Source organism: Crocodylus siamensis, chromosome 6, assembly GCF_052110815.1.
Source record: "Crocodylus siamensis isolate JL-2025a chromosome 6, ASM5211081v1, whole genome shotgun sequence".
NCBI lineage: Eukaryota > Metazoa > Chordata > Crocodylia > Crocodylidae > Crocodylus > Crocodylus siamensis.
Window position 1 is genome coordinate 21019690 of NC_143400.1, and position 24080 is coordinate 21043769.

The 24080-nt window shown below is 53.1% G+C and overlaps 1 pseudogene across 1 annotated transcript; it reads right to left on the reverse strand.

Moving 5' to 3' along the window:
* Positions 1–7669: 7669 nt before the first annotated feature.
* On the reverse strand, positions 7670–23823 carry LOC149861544 (uncharacterized; annotated as a pseudogene). The gene is made up of 5 exons (XR_016443039.1): positions 23817–23823; positions 22681–22770; positions 21011–21180; positions 19506–19632; positions 7670–12871 (listed from the first exon to the last, which is right to left on the reverse strand). The product of XR_016443039.1 is annotated as an uncharacterized LOC149861544 (transcript).
* Between the last annotated feature and the right edge of the window lie 257 nt (positions 23824–24080).

Here is a 24080-nt window from a genome sequence, read left to right on the forward strand (position 1 = left end):
TTTGGGTGAAATGGGGATCAGGGTTGAAGGATGTGGCAGGTTCTGCCCCTCCTGTGGAAGGGTGAGAAAAATGTGAAGACATCTTGGTGAAATGCAGCATGTTTTAATCTCGCACTGGGAATAGTAAGGCCTCCCTGCCATTTGGCTCCATGTTTGTCATGGGGATACATTGTCATGGGGATACATGTCCTCCTGCTTGCTGCCCCAGAGACCCCTGCAACCCCCAAAGCACTTGGCCCCTGCAAGGAGATGCTGTCCCTACTTCTGCTACCTCCAGGGAGGGAGGAGCACAGGGAGACCTTCCCACTCCCTGGTAGCTCCTGAGCTGTTCCAGCGCAGAAACCAGAGGAGTGTGTTCAGGCAGAGGTAGTTCGGGTTGTATCCTGGGGCCTCCCACTGAGAGAGGTGCCTGGGGCTGCTCCTAGCTCAGGCAGCAAGCAGAAGGGGCATGATCTAGAGACCCCAGATTGGTGCTGGGGCTTCAGAGGTCAGAGACAGCAGCCACCAAAGCACAGCCTTTGCAGCAGAGGCTACTGCAGGACTCAGCTCCCCAGGGGCAGGACATGAGACTTCTGAGCAGACTCCTAGCCATGACCAGGGACAGCAGTGGAAAGCAAAGCCTTTGCCACAGGGGCTGTGGAGGGGCCCAGGGAAGTTTCTCAAGGGGCTGATGTTGCCACTGCCCCTGGAGGAGCGACTGCCCCATGTGCTGCCATAATGGAGGAGGTGATCACACCTGTTGGCTCTGGCATCACTGTTTTGGGCACAGAGGCTAGGCCTTTCTGTCTCTTGCCAGGTCTGGGGCATGGAGAGAGAGCAGGAGGGTGCTGGGTCTGCAGGACTCAGAGGAACTCATGGGTGACAGGAGTGGTGCGGGGACTAGGGGAAGCTCTCCCCTCCTTCATCATGTTGATGGGACTTGTCTCTTCTGGGTGGGATGTCCCTGCTGCTTTTCTGCTCTGTGCTCTCCCTTGCAGACTCCTTTGGACCCCCTCTGTCCTTTGAGGGATGGGTTTCCTTGCTCCTTCCTTGTCCAATGCGAGGGATGTCTGATTGGAGACAGTTCATTCCAGTCTCAGTTACAAGCTCAAATGTGTCTGTGCCTAGTAAAAGGGAAACCCTTCTATTCCCTGCTGTCCCCACAGGGTATGGGGACTCCCTGTGTTTCAGGGACTCCCTTGCCTGCCTGCCATGGTCCAAGGATATAGGGTGCTTCTCCCCCCCCCTCCAATGGCTATCAGAGGTTCCTTTTCCACCTGTGTATAGGTCTCCCTGGCCCCGCTCTACTGGGGATAGAGGGTTTCCTGCCCCCACTTCTAGGGTGGTGGGAAGGAGCAGGGATTTGGGCTGGGAGTCAGGGGGATCAAGGCTGAGGACAGAGTGAGGGGAACTAGAAGTGGGGTCAGGGGAGTGAGGAGTGGTGGGCTAGGGTGGTTGTGGGGTGGGGATCAGGGGATCTGCACTGGGGGGCAGGGAGATCAAGTGGGCTGGGGGGTGGCCAGTTGTTCGGGGTGTGGGTTGGGTTGTGGGAAGGGAGATCATTGTCGGGGGGAGCTGGGTGGTGGTCAGGAGTCCAGAGGCCAGGGACTGTTGGGGTGGGTGTTGGGGGCTAGGTTGGAAGACATTAAGTTTAGGGGGCCTTGGGGTGGTGGGGATTTGGGGGCAGTTGGGGGGATTGGGGAGTTAGGGTTGTCCAGAGGCCTTGGGATTGTGGGGGCTGGGGTTGCAGTTGGCCGCGCCTGAGGAACTGTGTCAGGGTTCAGGGAGGTTGAAGGGTATGGGTGGTGATGAGGGGCTGGGATGTGGGTGAGGAGTATCTTGAGGTCTGGGAGTGGGCCGTCAGAGTGGTCCAGGGGCTGGGGGGGTTTGGGAGATCTGGGGTGAAGTTGGGGTGAGGGCTGGAGTGGAGGTCAGGGAGATTTGGGGCCTTTGGTGGTGACTGGGGGTCTGAGGGGCTGGGATGGATGTCAGGGGGATGTGGGAGACTGGGGGGAGTTTGGGGGATCTTGGGGCTGGGTGGCCAGGGTGGTTTGGGGGAAGTCAGGAAGTCCCTCCAGCACTGAACCCTTGCCCCAACCCCCCTAGAACAGATGCACGCATACTCAGGCATCTGGGACTGTGTGCACAGATACAAACACAACCCCTGGGTCCTGTATGTGTGTTCAGTCTCCCTCAGTCCTGTGTGTGCATGAGTGCGGTGTGCACATCCCAGATGCCTGAGTTTCATGTATGTACTGGTGACTCTGTGGGTGTCTCACTCTTGGGATCTGTATGTGTAGGTGTGGGTGGACTTTATGGTGGGTGTTTCTTGGATGCCTGGGGTGTGTGCGTGTATGTTTGTTTGCATGTGTGACCAAGATGCCTGGGTTCTGAGTGTATATGCGTGTGAGTGCGTGCATGGAGAAAATCGCCAGTGCTGGAGACCCCTCTCCCCCACTGCAGTGTCTCTCCTGCCCCAATCTCTCCCCCACAGCTGAGTAGGGGACTGCTGTGCTGACCTTGTCTGTCCCCACAATGCCTGGGTTGTGTGTTTGTGTGTTGGACTTGGGGGACGTGGGTTGAGGTAGCTGGGGTGGTGTTGTACCCTCACACCACCTGCAGGGGGTGCTGTGGAGGTGAGCGTATGCCCAGAGTTTGGTAGATACTTCAGCTGGGGGTTTACAGTACCCATGCAGGGCGAGGGGAAGTCTGCACTTACCTGGTGCAGGTGACTGTGTCGCGGACACCAGGGTCGTGTGTGTATCTGTGTGGGGGACATGGATGATGGGGGCACTAATAGGCTGGTAGAGGTGTTATACTGTCATGCTCTTGCAAAGGGTGCTCTGGGGGTGGGGGCATCATACCTGACCTGGGCCAGCTGTGATATAGGCTGTGATAGGGCAGGGGTGCTGTACCTTCATTGCCTAGCAAGGAGCCCTGGGGGACAGCCTATGCTCACCTGGGGCAGGTATGATGGGGGGATGTTACATCCTCAGGACACAAGCAGGGGGTACTGTGGGCAACCTGTCCTGTCCTTGGGCAAGTGTGAGGCTACCGTGCACTTGCAGTGAATACTGGGGGGGAGTGGGGAGGATCTGCACTCACCTGCAGCAGGTGTGATGTGAGCTGTGGTAACTGGGGGCTGAATCCTTATTGCCTTGCAGAAAGAAGAACGACTTTGTATTAATTTTAAACTGAGGGCCTGTTTGTTTCATGCTGTGACCCCTTACTTTTGTCTGGTGAGACAGTTGAGAATAAATCCTGATTAACTTTTTCCCTCCCCTCCCACCAAGTATATTGTAAATCCTTGTCCTGTCCCCATTTAGGCATCTCTCTCCCAACCTGAACAGGCCTGACCTCATTAGTCTCTCCTCGTACGGAAGCCCCCCCATAAAGGGGCATTGTGATGCTTTCCATCTTGTTCATGATTCCCTTCTTCATCACCCCTCAGCTTTCCATTGCTTTCTTCAGGTGGTTGGGCACAGAGCTGATGCCTTCAGTGAACTCTCCACAATGACTGCCAGGTCTCTTTCATGTGTGGAAACAGGTCATGTAAAGCCTGTCATAGTGTAGGTCTCACTTATATAATTCAGATGTCTATTTTTGCCCATTCCACTCAGATCATGATCTCATTGTCAATAAAAGTGGGACAACTGTGTCATGGGCAACCAGTGCTATGTGGGTGGGAATAATGACATGCACCAGTCCAGCCTGTGGCATGTGTAGCCAGGTTGTACCACTGCAGAGATGACCTGGGAGGGAAACCAGGGATCATGAACTGGATCTGAGCCAGCCGTGAGCTCTGATGGCAAAAGAAATCAGCATCTTCTAGAGTGGCATGAGCAAGAGTGTCACTTGCAAAACAAAGGTAGGGGTCTTCCAGTACTGGGGAGGCATCTCATAGAGTCCTGTGTCCAGTTCAGGACCCTACACTTGTAGAAGGTGGTGGACAAGTTGGAAAGAGGCCAGCAGAGAGGGACGAATAATGAGGGGCCTGGGAGGCAGGACTGAGGGGGAGAGGCTGAAAAAGCTTGGGTGCTTGAGTCTGGAGAAGAGAAGACTTGAGTGGAGATTTGATCGTCTTGGGGTAATGACAGAGAAGATGGAAACAGGCATTTCTTTATGGCCATCAGGGAAAGAACTAGGAGCAGCAGCCTCCAGCTGCAGCAGGGAAAACTGAGGGTGGAGAGGAGGAGAAAGATCCTGATCCTCAGGGGGGGTTGAACCTTGGAACAGGCTACCCAGAGAGGTGGGAACGTCTCCATCCCTGGAGAGGTCTGAAAGCAGGTTGGACAGACCCATGGCTAGGATGGTTTCATAGTTCATAGTTTCATAGTTGGTTGGGTCGGAAGGGACCTGAGCAGATCATCAAGTCTGATCCCCTGCGCTGGGTAGGAAAAAGTACTGGGGTCAAATGACCTCAGCAAGGTGATTGTCTAGCCTTGTCTTAAAGACCCCCAAGGTAGGAGCCAGCACCACTTCCCTTGGAAGTTGGTTCCAGATCCTAGCCACCCTGACAGTGAAGTAGTGCCTCCTGATGTCTAATTTGAATCTACCCTCTGCCAGCTTGTGACCGTTATGTCTAGTCACTCCTGGCAGTGCTTGGGGGAACAGGGACTCCCCCAATGCCTGCTGGTCCCCTCTGACTAGGCTGTAACTAGTTTAGAGCAGGGGAGGGTAAAATTTGGCCTGCTGGCCAGATCTGGCATGCCATGCTACTCTATCCAGTCTGTGGGGCCCCTAAAAATTTAGAAAATTTATACTTATCTGCTCCTGGCTGCCCGTCAAAGATGACAGGAGACAGGGGCAGGAGGACCCAGGGGAAGCCAGCAGGACCCAGAAGGAAGGCCAGCCCCGTGGCAACCCCCAACTGGAAGACTCTGCCTGCTGCAACTTTCCCTGCTTCCCTGCCTGCTTGCCAGCTGCTCCAGCACTACATGGCCCCTGGCTGCATCACTGGACTGCAGGAGCATGGGGCCCATGCCCATACCCTTGGGCCAGGAGTGAGGGTTGGAGGGGGGGAGAGAGAGTAAAAGTGTGTGTGTGTGTGTGTGTGTGTGTGTGCAGTGAGGGAGGGAGAGACAGAGTGTTTGTATGTTTGCATGTGTTTGTAGGGTGAGACCCACATGCACACCCCATCATATACATGCACCCACATACCCCCTTGCACTGCCACACCCTCTCATACTTCCCAGCCAACTTCCCCCCCACAGTCCCCCACAAACTCCATACTCACCCACACCCCGCATATCCACACAGACACCTACATGCTCCCACCCCCACCCCCACACCTATCCACACCCCCACAAACCTATACCCACCCCCATGCCCCTCCCCACAATGTAGAAGAGTCAGACTTCATTTTAAGCTATTGTGCAATCACCTCTGTGCACACTATATAAGCACATGTAAATCAGGACAAAAATATTTTTTGAAATATTAATGAATGTTGTAGATGTTTTAGAATATAATTTGGTATTTTTCTGGTTCTGATCTGGCAAAGCCCCTTGCTGACAAGAGTATTTCCAGGGGCAAGGGGAAGGACCTCTCGTGGCAAAGTTTGGGGGTTAGGGCATCAGGACTTCTGGTCACAAGATGGTGACCAGGGGATGGGACACCTGCCAAAGGGCAGGGCTACCCATGCAGCCCTTGACAGCTTGCCAAAATTTGATAAATGGCCCTCTGCCTGAAAAAATTGCCCACCCCTGCCCTAGCTTGAGACATAGGGCTGGTACTTAGATCCAAGATAAGGCATGTTTCTCCCCATTTTGAATGATAGAGAAAACCTCATTGTGGATTTGAGCAAATACTTTAATAAATAAGTAAATTTTGGAAAAATCAGTGTTTCCCTGAGAAAAAATGAAGGAAAGAAAATGTACATTGTTGTATGTCTTGTCACCAATTTAAATACACATGCTTTATTTTACTTTAGTAAGTAACAAATAAATTTAAAAAAGCATAGAGAAAAATTATTCCAAATGAATAACTTCACACATTCAGAGTGAAAAGACATGAGGTCTGACCTAATTTGCTGTGGTCAAGCTGCTGGGTCCTGTGTTCTCTGATTCTCCTGGTTCCTGGCCCTAGTTGGGGCTTGTTTCTGGACACTGATCTTGGATTTCCCTGTAACTGTTTCCTGACCCTGGCGTGGCTCTGTTCTTCCACTTCAACCTGTGGATTGTCCCTTGGATTTGGTTGTTCAGCTTCTGATCCCTGGATTCAGTCCCTGTCCTGTGCTGTAGACTCTGCCCCTGGATTTCCCCCTGGAGCTGGTGCATTGCCTCCTGAATTCAGACTCAGCCCTTGGACTGAGCTGGATCCAGCAGTAATGATGCCCCTGGCTGCTGGGGGAGCCACAAGGGAGCTTTGTGGTTGTTGTGGAGCTGTCCTTGAACAAGAGAGTAGTGTTGGTCTTTCTTGGGTGAGTTTGAACACAGGTCTAAAATGGCTGAGGAGGAAGAACAGCAGCAAGAGGAGCAGCTGCTCTGACTGCCCACACTCACCTTGGTCAGGAACAGGAGGACAGTGGGAACTGGGCGCATCTACATGTTATTAGCTGTTTGCATGCAGCAATAAACTCCGAGGCATCACCATGAATGACATGTGCATCCTGAGGCTGGGGGGTACAGCAACCACCTGCAGGCAGTGGTGTCGGCAGCGGGGGCATGGCAGCAGTGAGTGGGGACTGCCCGCAGGTGGCTGTGGTGATGTCAGTGGCAAGGGCAGGCTGAGCAGGGACTGCTTGCAGGCCGTCGCAGTGGTGTCAGTAGCGAGGGGCGGGGGTGGTGAGTGGCAAGTGGGAACTGCCCACAGCCACCAGCAGCCATGTCGGCAGTGAAGGGGAGGCAGCGACCACCTGCAGAAGCTGGCAGTGGCCAATCTCAGGGAAGGTATATGCCCCCCCATGTTCCCCCCTACGCAACGCCTATGTGCCTAACACACCATGTCTTCACATGCACCCAGGACTGCAGCATGTTGAGCTGGGTTGGAGCAGCCCTGGTTGGCAGGTGGCCAGGGGACTCAGCCTGCCAGCCTAGGGCTACTCCAACTTGGATCACCATGCTGCAGAGGGGCTGGCTGGAGTCTGGGTGCTCCAGTGCATGGCTAACTGGCAGGCAGTCTGGCACTGAAGCATCATTGTTCCCCACCCTGATGTATCAGTAGTTTCATGTCTGCTGCTGCAGAGTAAAACACTCCACAGCAGGATAGTACATGTATTTACTGCTAGGAATTAATGAGTTTCCTGAGGCCTAATAGGTCCACATGTGTCAATGTGAGATGTTTCCTGAGGAGTGAATTAGTCTGCTCTGCAGTAAACATCTAGTATAGATGCAGCCACTGAAGTGCAGCAGTCTGGGGGGCTGCGCAGAGACACACACAAGTGCATGTTGGCAGGATGCAGAAGGGCATGGAAGGGAGCACCATGGGGCAGTGAGCCACCCTCAACAGGATCTCAAAGCACCCCACAGTTGAGAAACACTAACCTAGACATGCTCTCCCTTTCCCAACCATTTTAGGCCAGAGCTCCTCTTCCTTCCACATGTTCAGGGCCCTGTCTTTCCTTGGGAGCCTTCCCCAGGAGGTTCCTGTTGGAATCTGCTCCTGTCGGCAGTAGGACACCACGACTGCAACAGGAGGAGCTCTCACATGTTTGGCTGCTGTTGGAGTCCAACAGTTCTCTGGGGGAAACCAAGAAGAAGTTAGCAAAGGACTTTTCTGGATGCTTGGCATCGTGGTCTGAGAGACAGCAATGAAGTGAACTTGCACCAGAGAGAGCTCTGTCTTTTCCCCAGTCACAAGCAAAATCTCTGGATGAGAGCAGCAAGATTCTGTCCCTAGTATCCAAATGGACCCTGAGGCCACATTGATAAATTTTGTCTCCTGCTTCCAGGTCGGAACTGCCTGCTGCTGTTGCTGCTGTCCCTGGCTGAACCCAGCTCCCCATGCAGACAAGTTCCACAACTGAAGCCCTCTGGTCAGCAAGGGAGCCCCACGAGAGCCAGGCAGGAATCAGGCATGTGACAGGTGGGACCTCGCTGTCACTCCCGCTGTCCCCGTGGAGCCCAGCAGCCCATGCACCTGCTCCATACAGCCCCCAGATAGAGCACAGCAGGAGTGACCCTGGGTCTCCCTCAACACCTGGGTCAGCCTGGGACAGTGGCAGCAGTATATGGGTCCCACTGCTTGTGCCTGGCACCAGGGGCAGCACTTGAGGGAGTGGATGAATGGGCTCATTGGTTTTGTAAGGGTGGGTCCCAAAGACTATCTGCCACCATGGAAGGGAGCACAAAGATCCACATCATCTGATTTAATGGAGAAGGGGAGTGAAGGCTGCTTTTATGTGGGACCATGTGGGTCAAGGTGTCTGACTTTGGATCAGAAGATTGAGGCTTCAAGGCACCATATAATCATGTGTCTCTTGCAACAGCTTGAGCATAACACCCAGTTCTCGTGTGTGGTGTGTTTCTGTCATGCCCATACGCTGCTGGGAAAGCTGTGGTTGTACTGAACAAAGTACTCTTCCTCTTCTTTTGCTTTGCCTCTCAAGTCCTACTCTGGGTCCAGGGAGTGCCTGTTTGTAGCCAGGCCCCCCTGGGGAGTGGTCCCTATCATGCTTATGCAGGTTAGTGATGTAGGGCTGATGGTCTCCTCTAGGGCCCTTGCCACTATCTGGAGACTGGCCACAACTCTACCACATATGCTGCCAGCTCTGGGCACTGTGATTAATCCCTGCCTTAGGGTGGGACTTTGGGCTTGGCAAAAGAACTAGTTGAGCTTATGGGCAGAATCAGGATGGATGGTCCAGCTGTCTGTCCCTCTTATGTCCATCCACATGGTTGCTGTTGCTGTTGTCCAGACAGCATTGGGCATAAAGCCCCTTCTTTCTGCATCTTTGAGTTTACACCTCTCTGATTTGAGTCATCCCTCGTGTGCACAGGGACTCTCCAGGCCCAAGATGAAAAAGGGAAGAGGTCTAGCAGCTCACTTCCATCAGAGTTTTCCCCCCCCAGAGAAGAAGAGGCAAGAGAAAACAGACTTCAATTTAAAGGCACAGAAATCCTGATTCTGGTGTGACTCAAATCCATTAACTTTGAAAGTCCTCCCATGCGAAGAAATGCAATGGCTCTTGCTCTTTAACCAAGCCTTAGGCCAGGGGTGGGTGATTATTTCAGGCGGAGGGCCGCTTACTGAGTTTTGGCAAGCCATTGAGGCCTGCATGACAGGCAGTCATGGGCAGATAAATATTAATTTTCTAAATTTTTAGGGGTCCTGTGGGCCAGAAAGAATGGCTTGGTGGGCCACATCTGGCCAACGGGCCACATTTTGCCCACCCCTGCCATAGGCCCTGCTTCCCCTTGGCAGTCTAACCATTAGGCAAGACTGCCTATGCCCAGTCCCTTATACCAGGCAGGCTCATGCCATGATCTCACTGGGGTACACTGAATTATAAAGTCCAGATGGGAGAGTGGGGCTGGGAGAATCACTCCCTCTGCTTGATCTTGCCACCCGCAGCCTGAATGAACGCCCTGTGGGGTGTTCTTGACCCAGGCTGGAGAAGCAGGAACATGGGAAGGGGATTAGAGCCGGGGCCAGGACCGTGCTGACCAGTTCTGGAGGGACTGGAGGCTCCCACGCCCTCGGTCGACGCTGGGCTGCACTGCCTGGCCAGGATGCCACAGGCTTCGGGGACCTGTCTAGGGTGCTGCCCAGGGCAGGCTGCAAATGTGTCACCCAGCGAGCTACATTAAGGTACCGTAAGGCATGCCTGTATAGACACCAGCCTAAATTGCATTAATGTGCCTTAGGCTGAGGCGCTTTAAGTTTCGACACATGTAAATTCATGAGTAGACACATCTAGAGGGTAGCAAAGCACTTGAATAATTTATCCAGAGAGTTTGTGGAATCTCCATCCTTAGAGGTTTTTGAAAGCTAGCTAGAAAAAGCCCCTTGCCTGGGATGATCTAATTGGGGCTGGTTGTGCTTTCAGCAGGGCCTGGACTACATGGCCTCCGGAGGTCCTTTTCAATCCTAGTTATCTACGACCCCGACTCGGGGTGGGGGAGGGGCTCTGTGGCTGCTAGAGGCTGGGCTGGGCGAGTGGCTGTCCTTACCTGGTGTGGGAAGAGGGGGTCCCATCAGGGCCAAACCTGACAGGGTGAAAGGCACATGCTGCCTCAGTCCCTGCTCTTCAGTGTACTCTCTCCCCCTAGTACACATTTAGCTGCAGCAGTGTTTGCTCACCAATGGAGGTAGGGGAAGCTGGTCCAGTCTTGCAGCCTTCACCAAGCAGGATCCTTTGCTAGTTAAGCAGGGTGCGATGTTGCAGTGATCTCTCTCTTTCTCTTGGAGTGCACACTTGCTAGCAAATTTGCTTAGTTCTTTTACTATTTAATTGTAGAAGTTTAGGCATATGTAACTGTACCGACCCAGGACGTGTCTCATAGACCCAGAGTCGTGGGACTCACCCTGGCTGGCACCTGCAGTTGGACCTGGGTTGCAGAAGTGTTGAGGAGACTGGGGGAAGCCTGGCTGCATGGAACAAGATCTCCTCTGCAGTCACAGCCAATTTGGGCCAGGACAATGAAAGGTGGGGATCATCGCTGTGGTGGTGTTCCCATCATGGGAGCCACGAGCAAGGTCTCCTTAGGACAGTGAGAAACCGTCCAATCCTGAATGCCTCCCCCACAAGAAAATAAGACTTTCCAGACAGCCAGGCCAGACCTGATACGCAACAAGCAAAGTAGTGAACCAGAGACGGCCTGGGAGCTCCCCAGGACAAAGCAGTGGAGAACCATTTCAAGGATATTCCATTTATTCAGTGCCTCATCTAAACTCTCTCGTGCGGGAGCAGGGGACCTGTCTGGTTGACACTGAGCTTGACAGGATGAAGGATGGTAAAAAACAGATGAGAATGGTGATGTCCCAAACACCACAGGAATGAAGAGGAAGGGATCACTTTGCTACCACAGGTAGCAGCCTAGGACCGGATGGTTTAATAAGGGCAACTTTGGTTTTGTGTCCCCCTGACTTTTATCTTGTTACCTGGCTCCATCACTTAGCTCTTACCTGTTGTCTTCTCTGTCCCAGCTGCCACCCAAAGCTACCACAACATCTCACATTGGTCACTCCACGTAGAAGCAGGAGGGAGTGTTGGGGAGGGGGTTACAGTCCAGGGGCAGGACCCTCACTCCCGCTGCCCAGGGAGGATGAGGGAATCTGCACCCCATTCATTGCAATGATTTTTCTCCTGAAACACTTCTAGCACCAGGTACAATGGCAGTTTCTGCCCCATGTGCACGTGCTGATGCCTGGTGGGCAATGACCTTCAGGTGAAGCTCTTCCCACGCTGGCTGCAAGACAAGGGTTTCTCTCCCACGTGTGCATGCAAGTGATGGGTGAATTTGGAGCTCTGCATAACATCCTTCCCACACTAGGTGCAAGCAAATGTGCATGTGCCTTGTAAGTGCTGCGCTGTTGCTGAAGCTCTTTTCACACTGGTTGCACGAGAACAACCTTTCCCCCTGTGTGCACACGCAGGTGCCTGGTGAGATGTGAATTCTGCGTGAAGCTGTTCCCACACTGGCTGCAGGAGAAGGGCTTCTTCCCCGTGTGCAGGCGCAGGTGACTGGTGAGCGTGGAGCTCCGTGTGAAGTTCTTCCCACACTGCGGGCAGGAGAACGGTTTCTCCCCTGTGTGCAAGCGAAGGTGCACAGTGAGGTGGGAGCTCTGCATGAAGCTCTTCCCACACTGACCGCAGGAGAATGGCTTCTCCCCCATGTGCCTGCGCTGGTGCTGTGTAAGCATTGAGTGATCCGTGAAGCTCTTCCCACACTGTGGGCAGGAGAAGGGCTTCTCCCCTGTATGCACACGCAGGTGCCTGGTGAGTTGTGAGCTCTGTGTGAAGCTCTTCCTGCACTGGCTGCAGGAAAAGGGTTTCTCCCCCGTGTGCACACGCAGGTGAGTGGTGAGTGTGGAGCTCAGTGTAAAGCTCTTCCCACACTGGCTGCAGGAGAACGGCTTCTCTCCGGTGTGCACAAGCAAGTGCTTGGCAAGGGTGGAGCTCTGCATGAAGCACTTCCGCATTGACTACAAGAGAATGGTTTCTCCCCTGTGTGCACACGCAGATGCCTGATGAGTTTTGAGCTCTGTATGAAGCTCTTTCCACACTGGCTGCAAGAGAACAGCTTCTCCCCTGTGTGCACGCGCCGGTGATTGGTGAGTTTTTCCATCTGCGCGAAGCTCTTCCCGCACTCGATGCAGGAGAACGGCTTCTCCCCCGTGTGCATGCGTGGGAGCCTTATGAGTCTGGAGCTCCACGTGAAAGGCTTCCCACACTGCAGACAGGAGAATGGCTTCTCCCCTACATGAATGCATGTGTGGTTTTGGAGGTGATCTCACCTAGAGAAGCCCTTCTTGCACTCAGCACAGTGGTACAGCAGCTCACCAGTGTGCACGCCCTGGTGTCCTCGGAGGTCACTCAGGGACATGAAGCTCTTCCCACACTCTGGGCAGAGGTGGGGTTGGTCCCCTGAGTGCATGCTCTGGTCCCCAAGGAGAGGGCGTGTGTGGTGGATGCTGTCTGCACGCTCAGCACAGGGGTGGGCATCCTCCCTCCAGTAGCTTTTCCCGTGGACCCTGTGTTCCTGTTTGTCCCCAAAGCTCTCACTGGGCTCTCCACATACATGCAGCCCCTGCCCCTCCAGAGCCATGCTCTTGTGACAGCTCTTCAGGTCTCTCTGCCTTTCAAATCCTTCTCTGCTCCTTTGGATCTCTGCTGTTCTCTGTCCCTGTTGGGTGTGGACCTGGTTTCCAGCATGAACCAGCTGCTTGTTGGCAGACCCTGGCTCAGGAAACTGCTGCTGCTCAGCTCTGTCCAGTATCTCAGCGTCTGCTAGATGGAGAGAGGAGCCCAGAAATTAGTCCCTGCCCAGCTGGCAAAGGGAAAGATCTGCTATTCCCCCATGCTGGGATGTGCCCCAGAGTACGGCCGGGCCTCTGTTACTCTGTAAGAACAAAGGGGAGGATTCCCCGGGGAGTCTGGGGCTCAGGTCCCACAGCTTGTACCCCTTGTGCCCCAGCAAGGGAGCAGAGCCTGGGCAAGTCTAGTGCAAACTTGGAGGCGCTTGTATCCCCCCCAAGCAAGAAAGCTTGTGAATCCAAACTGTACCTAGCAGGCATTTCATACAGCCAGAGGTACTGATTGAACACTGCCTTTCTTCCCCCGACCATTGCGGAGGGGAGGAGCAGAGTTCCAGCTCAAACTAATCAATCTACAACACAGTCCTTAAAAAACCCTCCAGGGTTTCTGCCAACTCTGACAGCTGCCGTGGGGAAATTCAAACAAGATTGGGTCCTGCCAGAGGGTATAACAGAGATATGGCCACCTTGGGCTGGGCTAGCGACTCTTGCATTTCTGAGAGACGATGAAAATGTAAGCTCATGGGAATACCAGATTTGTGCCTCAAATCAGGGCAGCAGAGTAGACTTTGTCCTTAGCATTTTATTACTTCCTGATGGCCAGTCCCTCCCTTCCATGACAGAAACCTGCACCAGAATGGCTCCGGAGAGGAGGGTCTGAAAGGCTGAAGGTGGATTTCCTACGTAAACAGCCCTAAGCAGGGGAAGAACAAGGAACCAGTTGCCTTTGCCTGCACCACTGAAATGCAAGGAGTGGGTACATACACCTGCCTGGACAACGTACATTTGGCCAAGCTGTGTGATGTCAGGACGTTGTGGCACCAGCTCAAGACAAGTGTTCAGGTTTTCAGACCCTCGAGATGTTCTCAGCTGAGGTGTGGGTGGAGGGGGTCAAGGGTATTCAAGACTCATCTGGGGACAAGCTTTCAGACAATGAATTTTCTCTGGCTTCCTCATTACTCCAGACCCAGAGCTCCACCTCCCCTCGCTGGATGCGCCAGATTAAGTCTGGTGTAGGACCTCGATACCCTGTGTTAGGGAGGGTACAGAAAGTGATTACTCCACCGTCCAGTGCCTGGCTGGGATTTGGACAAATGATCCAATGGACTCAAACATTTAATGGGGACTCAAAGGAAAAAGAAAGGAGGACATTCAGAACAGAAGAGAAGGCACCACAGGCAGAAACCTTCAATCGCTCATGGCCTCTGTCACCCAAGTGGAAGGACGGTCATATGAAGTATAAAGCACCAACTCTTCAGAAGCATATGCAAGTTAAAAAGCTCACAGTGGCACCAAGGAAGGTGGGAAGAGATGCAGTGATTTGTGATGTGCAAGGAGGGGGAAAGAGGATCCTTTGATAAATTTTCAGGATACTGATTTCAAGAGAGACAGTGAACATGCTCACAGCCATCTATCCAACTGGACTTCTTAGGGTAATTTCAAGGGGAAAAAAAAGAAAGAAATGGACTTATTCTCAATAAATGTTTGCAGTGATGAACCTCAGAAGTAAGAGTCAATGACAGGCTGACAACAATCAAAGTTGGGACTGAAAGCAATTAATTTTGGCACTGCATAGAAAAGGATGATGTTATAACAACTGTAGAACCATTTCTAGCAACCTTTCCATCCAATGGGTGGGTCCTTACAGGAAGTGATGCACACTGTATTTAGGATACAGACTGTTTGCATTGTGGACATGGATAAAAGGAAGGCGGCTTTTTTTTCAGAATGAGAAAGTCCATAGTATGGCACCAGCCAACCCAGTTTCCAAGGAAAAGAGTGATGATAAAATCACCTCCAGAAGAGATGGACATTCAGTAAAAATAGGGTGAGCGATGTCTAGAAGTAGAGATATAACCAAACTGAATGACTGATACCTTGGGAGAGCAACATGGTCCCACACAGTGTCATACTTGCTGACATTGGATAAAGTAAAGAAAGTGACTATCAGGGAAAGGAAAAAAATGGTGAAAATTAGCTAAAGCAGAAAGCCCAGGCTTTGTAACCAAGTACCAACAATCTTAGAAAGCTTAATGCAGATTCACTTGGAGATTCAGGGAAGGTAATTTTACTTACAGCAGCTGACGATGTACTAGGTGAAACCTGGTCACATTAGAAATGCCACGTGGGAAATGGAGGTTTCATAGAAAAGTCTTCTGTAAAGAGACAAAAGTGGATTGGGACCAGGTCATTTGTGCAGAAAAAAACAAAAGCTATAACATGTCAGTAGCAAGAAAAGCAGCACTGAAAGGCTTGAGAAACACTAAAGAGGATGACCAAACGGTACGCTGACTTAAATCCACAATGAATAAACAAAAGACTTGGGTAAATGTGTCCAATACTATTAGCGATGAGAGTGGAGGATTAACACGTCATCTGAAGCACATCTTGTAGTTTGAGATTTTATTGAGAAGAGACTGTCCCAGGGAACATTTGCACCCATTGACACTGTAAACGAAGTTCAAATTGCACCTGACAGAGCAGAGGAAGTCAACACAGCAGGAAACGGACAGATGGAAGTTATAGTAGGGTCATATACTCAACCTCTGGCAGTCCCTAAAGCATTAGGAGATGGAGGGGAATGCTGCTTCTGCACCAACGAAGGAAACTATACAAGATAAAAGATTTTAAATGAATGGTGACTAAGGAGAATATTATTTTTCTCCATCCACCAGGAAGGGAAGAACTGCCGAGGTTCCAATGACAGGAGAACAAAACTGACTTAGTCGCTTAACCCAAACTGATGATAAATGATTGCAGTCAGAGTCACTGGGAACACACAGATCGCTGAGAACCAGTTTGGCTTGAGAAAAGCAAAGGAAGCACCAGAAAAGCAAAGAACACCTGACTACTAAAAGATGTAGACATCCTCCTCCGCGTAAGCCAGAACAAGCATCTGTAAGACACTCAGGAGAAAACTGAACTCCCGAATGACTACTTTGCTTCGGTATTTCACTGGACTAAGGGGAAAATCATACTAGATAAGGTTCAGAACAGGCATGGTGGGAATGACCGCGTTCCTACTGTTGATGGTGAGCTGGTGCGTGATCACTTAGAAAAGTTAGAGATTTATGAGTCAACAGGATTGGATTAACTTCATCCGAGAGTGCTGAAGGAGCTGGCCAAAGTCATCGCAGGGCCTTTGATGACTCTTCCAAACTTGTGGTGCTTGGGGGAGGTCCCTGAAGACTGGAAGAGGGCCAATGTAATGCCTATCTTCATGAAGGGGAGGAGGGAGGACCTGGGCAACTATCAGCCTAACTTCTATCCCAGGGAAAATCCTGGAAAAATTAATCACGGACTCTATGTGTGATAGGCTTGCAGAAGGTCGGATTCTGAATGACAGCCAGCATGGCTTTCTCCTTCTACGACCAGGTAACTCACCACCTGGATAAGAGAAAGGAGGTCGACATTGTATAGGCCTGGACTTCTGAAAGGCCTTTGATCTGGTATCCCACGATGTTCTCTTGGGAAAACTGGAGAATTGCAGGCCTAATTGCTCAACAGTCAGGTGGGCAGGAAGCTGGCTGTGGGGCAGGACCCAGAGAGTCCTAATGAATTGATCCGTGTCGTCCCGGTGAGAAGTGAGCAGGGGTGTCCCACAGGGGTCTGTGCTCGGTCTAGTGCTTTTCAACATCTTTATCAATGATTTGGATGTGGGGGTGAAGAGCTCACTGGCTGAGTCTGCGGATGACACCAAGTTATGGGGCAGTGTGGTCACACTTGAAAATAGGCTGCAGATACCAGCAGACTTAGACAGGCTGGAGAGCTGGGCAGATCGTGACCAGATGAAGTTCAAAACTGAGAACTGTAAAGTGTTCCACCTGGGGACGAACAGCCCCCGACACACCTACAGACTCGGTGGTGCCAAACTGGCTAGCACCACAACTGAAAGGGACCTGGGCGCCAGAATAGACCATAGTATGAACATGAGCCGTGAGTGCGATGCTGTAACCAGCAGGCAAACAATACTCCGGCGTGCATCAACCCATGCATCTCCAGCAAAAACAAGGAAATGATTCTTCTGCTTTACTCAGCACTGGTGAGACCGCAGCTGGAGGCCTGTGTCCAGTTCTGGGCACCGCACTTCAACAAGGATGTGACAAAGCTCGAGAGTCCAAAGAAGAGCCATGCATATGATCAGAGACTTGCATGGCAAGCCACATGAGAAAAGGCTGAGGGACTTGGGCCTCTTCAGCCTACAGAAGAGAAGGCTGAGAGGGGCCTTGCTAGCAGCTTACCACTACATCAGGGGAATACACTGAGGGCTCAGCAAACAACTGTTCACCAGGGCACCCTTGGGGAAAACCAGGAGTAATGGCCACAAACTCCTGGAAGACCATTTCAGGCTTAACACTAGGAAAAACTCCTTCACAGTCAGGTGTTGAGACTGGAATAAGCTCCCTCCGGAGGTGGTGCAATCACCTACCCTGGAAATCTTCAAGAGGAGACTGGGCAGTCACCTCGCTGGGGTCGTTGTCTTTCCTGCCTCATGCAGGGGGCCGGACCCGATGATCTTGCAAGGCTCCTTCCAGCCCTTAACAATCTATGAATAAGATCCTTATGAAGTGAAAACCAGTTTTCACCAGGGCTCTGGACTCAGCCATCACAGGGATGAGGGATGATCTTATATCATCAGTACCGTGGGCCATGTGATTTTTGCAAAAAGACATCCCGATATGAAGAGCGATTCTAGCAGAGCAAGAAAACGTTACCAAATGGCAAAGCGAGCTGTGGTCCATGGCAATAAGGAGGCTAGAAAAGAACGTGGGACGAGACTTACAAGGGCTCCTTGTTAGACATATTCATGCCCCATCACGCGTACAAGTGTCACTAGAGAGGTTGGGGAAATGCAGAGCCGTGGGCTCCAATAGCAACTCCAGCTAATGCCTCCGTTGGCTGCTGCCCAGCGCAAGTTAAAAACGGGGACTGAGGGTAGAAACAGATGTCTCCAAACTGCGTGGTGTGGTGGAGAGCCTGGGAATCCATAATCCAAAGCTGGGAAATACCAACATTGCCATGACCAGGCACCCCAGACTTCCCCTGCTCGAAGAGACGTGTTCCCTGGAATCTCCCCAGCCCGTCTCCTCAAGCGGAGAAGCCGTAGCATTCTTCACTTCTAGACATCCCAGAGGTATGTGTCTGGAAGTGAACAAATCCTGACCATCTCTGTTTCCTTAGATGCAACCCCAAGATTCCCCAGGGCCCGGACAGGGGCTCCAGGGGCCCAATCCTGTCTGGAAAGTCATGGGGTTTGCAGGATTGGGGCCCTTCAAGCCTGCAGAGCAGCTGGCCAGGGAGGCTGGAGAGCGCAGGAAGTTCTCCCACCACCAAGCAAACAGACAGCTGCCACAATCAAGGAGTACGATCTATTACTGGTGTTTTTGCAGCCACAGATTTGAGGTATTTGTGGTACAAGAAAAGGTAGGGAGGTCTCTTTGCTTTGCCTTTGTACCTCCATAAACATTTGTTTTGGAGGTACAAGGATGAGGAAAAGTGACATGTGTTTCCACCCTTAGAGAGCATTGAAATGTGCACTGTTTGATTCATAGATTCATAGATAGATTCCTAGATTATAGTTGGAAGGGACCCAACAGACCATCGTGTCCGACCCCCTGCCCTGGCAGGAAAAGGACCGAGGTCAGACGGCCCCAGCCAGGTGCCTATCTAGCCTCCTCCTGAAGACCTCCGAGTTAGGTGAGAGCACCACCGCTCTTGGCAGCCCGTTCCAGACTCTGGCCACCCTTACGGTGAAAAATTTCTTCCTAATGTCTGACCTGAATCTGCTTTCCACTAGTTTGTACCCATTATTCCTACTGACTCCTAGGGATGCCCTGGTAAAAAGCGCCTCCCCAACTCTCTGTTGTCCTCCCTTGCTAAACTTACAGCCTGCTACAAGGTCTCCCCTCAGCTGTCTCTTGCGAAGGCTGAAGAGATCCAGATCCCTCAACCTCCCCTCGCAGGGCCTTGCATGGAGGCCACTAACAATACGAGTGGCCTCCTCTGAACCCTCTCCACATCCTCCGTGTCCCTCTTGACGTGCGGCGCCCAGAACTGGGCACAGTGCTCCAGCTGCGGCTTGACCAGCGCCGCATGGGGGGGGCAGCACCTCCCTCGGTCTGTTGGCCATGGATCTGCTAAAGCACGACAAGGTGCGACTGGCTTTGTTGATGGCCTCATTACGCTGCTGGCTCATGTTCATTTGCTGGGGTTGTTAAGCGTTTGGACCAAATACAAGAGAGCGAGGAAGATGGACTGATTCCCCAAGCCATGGTTGTTGGCAAATCATTGAATTGGAGATGCTACAAGCAGGCCAGGATGGGGAAGGGGGATTATCTTGCAAAGAAATGGCTGGATATGGAAACAACAGTCAGGCCAAGGGAAAAACCCCAGCAAAGGTGCCTGAAACAACCAGAACAGGGTATGAAAGTGTGAAGTAGACAAGAGGCCTGAGCGATGATGGAGCTCAGTGGGGTGAAAGTGGGTTTAAATCACCAGCCACAATGCATGAGGACCCGACTATTAAGGAACAGGGAGAAGAACAGGCCATGTTGGATTGCACACAGCTCTGGAAAGCGGGAGGTGGGAAACAAGAACCAGCACATTACCCAGGGAAATGAGGGCTTGGTAATTCCTCAGCATCTGGTCCCGGTAAAGCACCTTGTCGTCCTTGTCCAGCAGCTCCCACTCCTTCCATGTGAAATACACGGCCACGTCCTTGAACACCTCCCGGAGCTGCAGGCACAAGTGTCACGCCATCAGCGTCTCCTCCTCCAGGCTCCGCAAACCTGAGTCTTGCCCCTCAGCTGACGCAGCTGCTCCAGCAAAGGGTCTGGTGTGGCTACAGCTCTGCAGGCTGAGCAGCACCTTTGTCTGCTTTTGCTCACATCATACAGGGGGTCAGAGCAGCTGTTCCCTCTCCTAGTATATGCTGTGCCTGAAAGGGAGGCACTGCCATCGTAACAACCCCAGCAGAGACTGCAGGCCAGACACCCCGAGTCTCCCATGGGGAAGCTGTTTTCATGGCAGTGACTCACTGGGAGAATACCCGGCCTGAGAGGGGACCCCAAGGAATTCACCCTTCTGCACCCGACACTGCCCAGGAAACACTGGGTCAGGGTTTAGTTTTTTTCCCCCATGGGGTTTGGGTGGTGGTGGGGACCTCTGGTGGCCCCAAATCCCAGATCTACTGCCCCCGCTAAAGACAGCGCATCTCCTTGGTGATGCCCTATGTGGCCTGGGGCTGCTGCAGCCACCCCCCTGTGTCCGGCAGTGGAGAGGAAACGAAGGGCAGGGGAAGGAGTAGAGCCAGGAAGGGGCAATGAGGATTCCCAATAGCCTGGGAGGGGATGAAGCTGGCAGGGCTCAGTGCAAACTCAGCCTAGAAGCAGGAGAAAAAGAGGGTTGTGGCACTCAAACTCCATGCACAGAGGCAACAATATTACAGGTCCCCAGATCGCAAAGTGCGTGTCTCCCTTGGGCACAAGTCACACCAGAAGGCTTGGAGGGAGGCTTCTGCATATATAAGCAACTTGGCAAATTTGTCCTTGATCCCAGTCAGACCCTGGTGCAAGGAGACTGGGATTCATTCCCCTTTCTGGCAGGTGGATGCTGGAGTCTCCCGCAGGAGTCAGGAGCGCTGCTCGCTTTGAGCACGCTGCCAGCTCAGGACCCTGCCTTAGCCCTGGCAGAGCTGGGGACCGTGCTGGACGGAGGTGTGAAGCCCCTCTGTGCTTCTCAGAGGGAACCTGGTGGGCTCAGCTCAGGAGACCCTCACCCCATGCTCCCTGGTGCCGACTGGGGGCTACGGAAGGGCCCTCTCCTGGGACTCCCTGTCTTCAAATGCTTTTTCGAGGCCCCCCTTAGAGGAAGCTGAAACAGCACTCCCGGAGGCAGGGAGCACTGGACCAGACCAGCACTTCCAGTCCAGCCTCTCTGGCTATCTGGACTTGGCAGCCAGCTTCTGCTCCCCCTCGGGCCCTCCCCACGGCTCAGCGTGGATGCAGCCTCTCTTGCTGCTGAAGCTTCCTCTTGCGGCTCTTCAGGTCTCTCAGCTCCTCTGCCTCTTCCCCCAACCCCGCACCCTTGACTCCCACCCTGCTGCAGTCTGTACCTTGCTCATGGCCATGCCCTCTCTCTGGGGTGGGCACCTGCCCAGCTTCTCATGCATTTGGTCTGGCCCAGGTCTCAGGGGTCTCCTCTCCCCTGATCTTCCTTGGGATGGCTTCAGCAGCTCCAGGGTTACAGGAGCCCATTCCTCAGCTGTGCTCAGCGCCCCTGCACCTGCTGGGAGGGAAGGAGCATCCACAGGCTGTAGCCCTCACTGGGACCATGATCAATATATACGTACTGCTCACACAAAGGCTTTGCTAAAGCGCTGGTCGAGTCGGCCTGATCAGCAAATCTGGCTGACGCCCAAACCTTGGTATGTGGCCAGCAGGTGGGAGGTGGGAATGGCTGTAGAAAAGGGAGATGAGTCCACTGCCAAGATGATAAGGCCAGAACAGGAACCCCTAGAATAGGATGGGGAGCAAGTCCATGGCACCTGTCAGCTCAGGATGTCAAGGTACAGGTGCAATGTAACATGCAGTGTGTTTTGGAAGGGAACTTTGTATTGGCCGAGGGGGTCTGCGTGATGTCGTGCCCTTGCCTTGTCCTCGGCACACGCGAGTTAATGCTTTGTCTGTCAGACCACGAGCGCATTAGGGCCATGCCTCGTAGACAATAAACTTGCCCAAACTTTTGCCAGTGGCCTGAGCCTTGTGGTCATTCTTTAAGACCAGATCGGTAGTGGGATCTCCTGGCAATGACTTTTTGCCGGCAACAGAGACCCTGAGACTTCAAATTAAAATTCAAATTACAACTGGATAGAAAACAGCTATACAGTTGTTACGCATTTTCAAGTACTAATTTCATAGCTAATTGGCTCTTTTTTTCAGCTGCACGGACATTTGTATGGTGTGATAATTGCATTGGACGTGGACCCAGCCTAAACTCCTTGTGTGATTGACTAGTTAATTGTGTAATGTATGGAATGTGTGACAGAGGCCTTCAACTCTGACAACACACTAATAACACCCAACAAGGACAGTGATGATCACAGAGGTGAGTACTAAAGCCACTGGTAAAAAGCAAAGCCCTAGTACTCTCCCGTGCTGGCATGTGCCTAACTGAACCCCAGGCCTCAGTATATGATGGAGGAGAGGGATGGAGGAGGCAAGGTCCCACAGGTCGTCCAAGGCCCCTGCTTCATGTTACATATATTATGCAATTTACTAGTCAATCACACAAGAAATTTGGGCTGACCACGCGTGCAAAGTCATTAACATGAGATAAAAATAATGCCCCCGCTACCAGCTACAAACAATAACGCCCCCTCCCCAGCTACAAACAATAACGCCCCCTCCCCAGCTACAAACTTATTGCTTGAATATACATAACAACTCCATAGCTGGTTTATATCTAGCTTGAATCTGAACATGTAGCAGGGCCCTTCTAATACCTCCATAGCCATGAGGTTGGAGATGAGCCCCAGTGACTCTGCCCTGGCTAGGAAGGGCAACCTCAGATACCACTCCCCACGGGAGACACAGCAGGGACCCTGAGGCTTCCTCAGGATCCGCCAGGGCCACTTGATTTTAGGGGTGGGGGTGGCTTCTGGGGGATGCAGGAGAACAGGCAATGTGCTGAATCGGTCCCCCACAACGCATGCAAGCAGACATGCGTTTTCCGCTGATGGGGGTGCCTCCTGCTGCTGGAAAGGGCAGAACGGGAGCCTCTCACCTGCCCCTAGCGAAGGGCCTGGTCTGGGGAAGCAGTCCAACGGGCCATCATTTGCCGACAAGTCCCAGGTGTCCTCTGTGTCGGGGGAACCTACAGCAGGACAGAGGCCTGGGGTTCACTGGAAATAAAAACCAGCCCAGAGTCATAGGAAAACCCACTGCCCAGACACCGGCACCAGTCCAGTCTGGGGCACAGAGGGCTCCTGGCAGGCTGGTGAGGGAACATCGCCCAGCAGAAGGGCTGCAGCACCGGGGTGCCAGCATGGAGGTGCTGGAAGAAGCAGCCTTGAGGTTTGGGGAGGAGGAGGAGGGTCCTAGGGACCCAGGGAGGGGTCCAGCGCCAGGGCCTTGGAAGAGACAGGCCCAGGAACCGACAGGCCTGGCCTTGGAAAAAGTTGGCCTGGGGAGAGGGGCCAGGGGCCTGTAGCCCAGACAGGGGCCAGGAGTGCAGAGAAAAAGCAACAAGGGGTGATAATACCTGCGAGGCATGGGGCATGGTGTAGGGCACGATTGGAGACACACAGTTACTCCCAAAGCAGTGATCACGAACACCTGGTAGTCACTGGGAAGATCAGGAGTGGGAAGCCCTGGGGCCGCCTCCCTCAGGTAAAATAAAATAAGAGGAAGGCACGGCAGATGAGAGAAGGGGTGACTGCCCAAGGAGAAAAAGGGCCGCAGTGTCTCCAGGGGCCTCACGGCCCCCCCGGAAGGCCCCGTTACCCTCAGTTATTCAGATACCCGGTACACGGCCAGTAGCAGAGGCAATTGTCGTGGGGAAAATTATGTATATGCAAGTAATCATGGGCATCAAGCAGCTGGGAAACAAAAGGGCTCCTAGACGGCGGGGTGCTAGACGGCCGAGCCCCCGAATGTCCCAGCGCAGCCCTGCACTCTCTGATGGACAGCACAGGGAGCAAGGTTCGCCGACAAGGCGGCGAGCGTGTTCACAGCACCCGGCGCAGACCCACAGCCCCTCAGCAGCCCCAGCCCCACACGCACCGAGGGTCCACCCTGCCTAGACACGGGCCCAGGGCGTGGGACCGATCCCCAGCACCCCTCTACGGCCCGCACCCCCCCCCCGCTCCCAGCCCCCTGGTGCCCCTCGCTCCCGACCTGCAGCCCCCCATTGCCCCTTACTCTTTGTGCTGGCCCCGCCCCACGTCCTGCTCCCTCTTCCCCCACCCGCCCCAGCCTGGGGTCCAACCCCCCAACCCCTCCCACCTACATCACACTGATGTCACATGACATCAGCGTGGCATCACATCCTGCTGCAGCCCCCGCCCCCCCCAGCTCTGCACTGCACCCTGGGAAGCTGTAGAGAAGTGTGTGTGGGGGGCTACCACCCTCTCCCAGCCTCACTCTGCACCCCCCACCCCCTGCCTCAGTTTCCCTGGGTCTTCC